A 6351-nucleotide genomic window follows, 5' to 3' on the forward strand; every position below is an offset into this window, starting at 1 on the left:
ATCTCAGATAGACAATGATAAATTTCAATGGTAAAGACTAATATTTATTTTTATGGTTTCTATATGATTTGCACTCTACATTTTTTTAACTGAGCAAATCTATTATTAATAACTTTGAATTAAGATAGATAGAGATAGGGCACTATCTATGTCTATATGAGATAGACAATGATAGAGTTTTATCACTATCTATCTGAGATAGACAAAGATAGAGATAGACAGTGATAGACTTCAATAGTAAACACTAATATCTGTTTCCATAGTTTCTATATCATTTGCACTCTATATTTGTTTAATTGAGTAGATCTATCATTGACAACTTTGAATTGAGATAAACAAAAATAGAGTTCTATCTGTGTCTATCTCATATAGATAGTGATAGAACCCTATCACTATCTATCTGAGATAGACAGAGATAGTATCCTATCCCTATCAATTTCTTTTATCACAATCTATCTAGGATGGAAAGAGATAGAACTGATAACACCGAAAATGTGTTATTTTCCTCTTTTTAATTTTAGGTTGTTACTATGTTTAATGTGTTTATTTAGTGATTTTATGGGTATCGAGCATCTTGGAAGTAGAATCCGTCATTACGAGCTATTGGGGTTAATTTGGAGCAATTAGAAGCTAATTTGAGCAATCGGGCTTCAATAGGATGTAAATGGATAAAAATACCCCTAGACGGAGCGTTGCAACGCTACAAGGCAGTAGTTGATCATTGCTGGAGCGCAGAGTAGTGTCGTGACGCTACAGGCAATGTCGCGATGATTGACAGACGCGTGAGCGCGAGGCAACACTACAACGACTACTATATATATTTGTCTTCGGTTTAGGGTAGAATGATCGATCTCCAATCGGCTCCTAAGCCAATTTTCTCCTCTTATCACCTTTCCACTTGTATTTTTCTCCCTTTTTCTTCCCATCTCATGTAACTAACGGAACGATGTCAGGATTTGTCTTCTCATGGGAAGTTAAGTTCTAGCTATTTTCTAGTTTAGGGGATTCTGGAACAATGTAGTTTTTGGGAGTTTTGTTTGAATGTAATCTTTTTATTCTTGTCTATGGGTTTCAATTTGAATTTTGTGTTTATGAATTGCATGATTTAATTGTTGATTGACATCCAATGATTTTGTTGTGTAATTTGAATGCTTGGAGATTGACTTGTAATATGTTACATGAAATTATAGGTTAATCCCATTGGAAGCAATAGGTTAGTTAGGCTTGCAATTCATTAGGTCTGAGATATGTTGCCTAAAAAGAATAGTATTGCTCCTATCAACCTAGAGAGAAACCACATTGAATATTTGATTAGACGTCGGAAGTAGAACACTCAATCTAATGATATGCCTAGAATTTAATGCGATTTGTTAATTTGTATGGAGCGGATTCGTTTTCTATGCATGTTGATTAATTAGGTAATTAGGATCATTGATTGGGATTCCAATCAACTGAGCTAGGCATAGTCAAGAAACTAAAATTGCATTTTAATAACTCGATGAACAAAAATTGTGTTGGTCAATTCCAATTCCTCTAAGCTAGGTCGTTTCCTTTAATTGAATTTCTAACCTGATCCCCGCGCGGGGAATCCCTGCCTCGATTCCCATGGGGAATTTCACAGGGATGGAGAATGAAATGGGAAGCGGGGATGGGGATGGGGAATAGCATCCCCAGCCTCGCCCCGCCCCGTGGACATCTCTAATTAAGTACCATGAAATAGGAAAAAAAATTAGAAATATTAAAACTATAGGTTATAAATATAATATCATAAGTTGGTTATCATATTTATTTATAATAATATTAATTATTTGATCATTATCTCTTTTTCTCTAATAACTAATTGAGTGGGAAGTTATTGGTGGTTATATGGTAACTGTGAGATAAAAGGTAAAATGTTTTCCTAAAATTAGGAGTCACTTGATTCATAAATTTTCTCACAGACAAGGCTATCGGTGAAAGTGTTTCACTAAGCAATAGCAATAGAGAGTCTAAACGATCATGGAGATTAACTATATGATAGTTCATTCAGCTGATTATAGCTAAAGGATCGTGTGGCTTTGTCTATACAATAGGCTGCCATCTTCTACACGATCGAGCATATCATCTATGTGATAGACAACATCCTATCTCCCACTTGCTTGATCGTCTACACGATTATTACCCTCCAGTCTTTTCCTCAAACCAAGTCCATACAGAGTCCACAACTCCTGGATTCTCACATTGAGAATACCAAGATAACCATTGTGGTGGTGTTCTCACTCAACTCGATTGATTTTGAGGTTCTGGAGGCCGCTCATTGGGTTCGTGATCGTTATGTTCGTGTTGTGCACCGGTCGTTGCGTTCAAGGGCTAGGTTGCTGTTCTTGGACGTTTGGAGATTGATCGTTGGAGTTTGAAGACTGAGTCTTCAAAGGTAAGCATACTTTATCCCCTGATTATCTTGTTAGCATGCTGTAATTTCTAGTTGCTGCATGACCTATTAGTTTCTGTTATTGTACTGTAATTGATTGTGTTCAATTTCGAATGAAATTTGGAACGATCCTTCTGCTGCTCATGGAAATCCTCATGTCTGATTTTCTTCCGGCCCAACTGTACTTATGAGAAATTTGTGAAGGGTCATCGCACTATTGACTAGTTATATCTAATGGACACAAAAATATATCTGTGGTGCGAAGAGTGTAGTTGTCGGTCTTTAGTGGAGTGATCGACAGTTAATGGATGTTGGGTAATTTAATTAAAGAGTTTAATTAATTATCCAAGTACCATTGGAGCTTCGATCTACGGGTCTATAAGATCCCCTCTGTAGCTCAATAAGGATTATTGAGAATTAATTTTGGATTAATTTGAATCGTTCAAATTAATTGAGATAATTAATTATATATGATATAATTAATATAATGTATTTGATACGTCATAATATAAAGTTTATTTGAGAAGAAATAAATATTTGAAAATGATCCAAATATTAATTATATAGATAAGATTCATATAATTAAATTTAGTATAAATGTGATTTATATTAAATATCATGCATTGTTGAGATAAATTAAAACTATAGGTTATGTGTTATATTTGATATAACATATAGTGTTATATATATATATATATATATATATATAATAAGTTAGTTATTATATGTATATATTTATCTGTAGTGCGAAGAGTGTAGTTGTCGGTCTTTAGTGGAGTCACCGGCAGTTAATGGATGTTGGGTAATTTAATTAAAGGGATTTAATTAATTATTCAAGTACCATTGGACTTTAATCTACAGATCCATAAGGTCCCTTCTATAGCTCAACTGAGATTATTGAGAATCAATTTTGGATTAATTTGAATTGTTCAAATTAATTGAGGGAATTAATTATATATGATATAATTAATTCAAACTAATTATATATGACATAACTAATATAATGTATTTGATACATTATAATATAAAGTTTATTTTGAGAGAAATTAAATATTTGAATACGATTCAAATGCTATTATATGGATAGGGTTCATATAATTAAATTTAATATAAATGTGATTTATATTAAATGTCATACATTATTGAGAGAAATAAAATGTATAGATTGTATTGTATTTATATATATATATATATATATATATATATTAAGTTAGTTATTATATACATATAATTATTTAAATTAAATTAATTTTAATTTAATTTTAAAATTTTAAAACTAAAAGGAGGGAAATAACTTCCCTCTCCTTAATTCTCTCAAAACATGTGGTGAAGGGGTAGGTTTTGACGAATCTTCTTCCTAAGTGAGAAAAAAGTTTTTTTTTCTTTAAGTCTTACAGAAACTCATCTTTCTCTCAATTTCTTCTCTTCCTCTTCCAAAAAAAAAGTAGATTCCACATCTCTTGCGAATTCTTTACCAAAAAGATAACACAGAAGGCTCCGTTTGGTGGTGTCCTCACTGGGTGTTCGTGATCGAATTGTTCATGATAGATCGAGGAGGGATTTTGTTCTTCAAGAGTAAGTAATTTCTAACCCTAAAATTATTCTTCAAAAGCATGTTGTAAATTATTTAATGTTGATGCATATTTTTTGTTCTATAAAATTTGCAATTATGTGAAATTGGGAATTGGGAATGATCCTCGCTTCCGTAGTGGACCTCACGGTTCTTTCAATTTAGTCTTTGGTTCGACTCCTACGACTTGCAAATAATATTTTGGTAGTTTTTAGTTTTTAAAGCCTTAAATTTTGTAATATTGCTTCAAATTCCATATTTAATTTTAAAGAATACAAATATATTTTCCATTTTTAAATAAAAAATTAAAAGAAAGAAAAAGAGCTCTGATGCCCCAATGCGTCAGTATGAAAATTATAGAATTATAAAATAAAAAAGAAGTTAGAAGTCATAAATAGTTTTTCCTAATCTCAAACAAGCTATCTTAGGCTTTATTCTGTTTGGCCAAAATTCACCAAGAATAATTTAAAGATACATTTTTTATAGAACTGGATAAATAACAATAATCATTTTTATCTTTACTTAAGAAAATACACCATGTTAATATGTTTCAAGATTTATAAAATGAAAGGTAATAGAGACTACATTTATTTTGGAAAAGTTAACCATGGACTAATGTTGGTTGGAAAATTAGGGATGGGGTTGCGCACGTGCGTTAGACATGGCTTAAGCTATGCGTTTACGCCCATGCGTCAGGGGTCATGCGTTGGAATGAAAACGTGTTAATCTAGTAGTGCAATGACCATGCATTCCTATCACAAGTTTTCTTACGCTCGCGCCAAGTATAACGCAAACGTAAGTTTCTCAGGTAATCCGAGGTCAAACACTACTTGTCACTCAATAATGCTTGTGAAGCAATGCGTTTGAGGTGATGATTAAAAATTACAAAAAAAATGTTTAATGGATTTACACACTACTCCTACTCCTATCTAAACAGATTGAGCAATAGAAGACTTGCGATGAGAATAGGTAGATGCACAACAACCATTAACGCATAGTAATATTTATTATCTTAAATCGCCCGAGTAATCCCAGCTCGTCACACTAACGCATCGCACACCTCTTGGTAGTTAGCCGCATGACTATATCTCTATAGTACATGGTTGCGTCGAGCATAAGATTGTGCTTATCTCTATGAACAATGCATACTTTGCTTTAGTGCGTTCCATCTCTTACCTTCTCAGGCAGTTAAACACGGTTATTTAACTTATAGACTAGCAATGCAACAACCCATAGATAAGCGTGATACAGCCTTTCACCAAGCAAAGAGGATTAACTCACTATACTCGCACAACGCACACCTCTCGGTGGGTTGCTACATGCGTCCTATCTCTAGGCTACACGATTAAGTATGCGATTGCCTTTGATAAATAAATGATGAAGGTAAATGATGATAAAGATAAAAATGATGAAGGTAAATGATGATAAAGATAAAAATGATGAAGAAGATGGCATTGAAGGAATCAAGAGATGCATTGATTACAAAATGTCTTAATATCTTAAGCTAAAATGTAATACAATACAGAGGTTAGAAGAGAAATGAAGGACTCTGCATCAAGGCTGCCGGTGGTGCCATGGATGAATGGTAGAGATGTCTCTCTCGAGCTCTATCTCTGGTGAAAGCTCCAGTCGTCACTCGGTCTGGTTTATAGAGGTGAAGAATTCTCACTGAAAATCTTACTCAAGCTCTCATCTGTGATCGCGAACTTCTGCTCGGATGTCTTGAAATGAAGGTCCAAATGGCTATTTATAGAGTTTAAACGCCGACAACTATCATGATTGTATTATGGCTCACCGCTGCTTTTGTTGTGGTATGGGCATTGTCACATCGTCTTATCTTGTTGATACTCCAAAAGTATGCATCTGAGCTTGATTCAGCTGAAGTATCAACGCGTTCTACTCATCTTGCAATCGTCCTTCTATTATGGCTATTACTCCGTGGCCGCAATCTCCAAGTGATCACTGCATTCGCTTGATCACCGCAACTTCCATGTGATAGACGCATTCGATCACTACCACTTCCATGTGATGGACACATTCGATCACTGCCACTTCATGCGATGGACGCATGCGATCCAACTTTCAACGTATGCGTTTGTCTTTACGGTCGCCTAGCTTCAGCGCATGCGTTTGTCTGTGATTGCTTATTTCCAACGCATGCGTTTGATTCCTGCGATAGCTACAAAAATAGACACTTTGGCACAGAGTAACGCATAATATTGGGGTCAGTGAGAATTTAGGTGCTAATTGACGCAAAACTCAATTTTTCACAAATTCTAAGTATTATCACCGCATTTTCTACTTATTAGCCCTTATAATTCTAAATAAAAGGCTTATAATAACTGGCATTTCTGCCAGCTATCAACTAACA

Source organism: Benincasa hispida, chromosome 10 (genome assembly GCF_027475165.1).
Source record: "Benincasa hispida cultivar pf3 chromosome 10, pf3_genome.v1.1, whole genome shotgun sequence".
NCBI classification, from domain to species: Eukaryota; Viridiplantae; Streptophyta; class Magnoliopsida; order Cucurbitales; family Cucurbitaceae; genus Benincasa; species Benincasa hispida.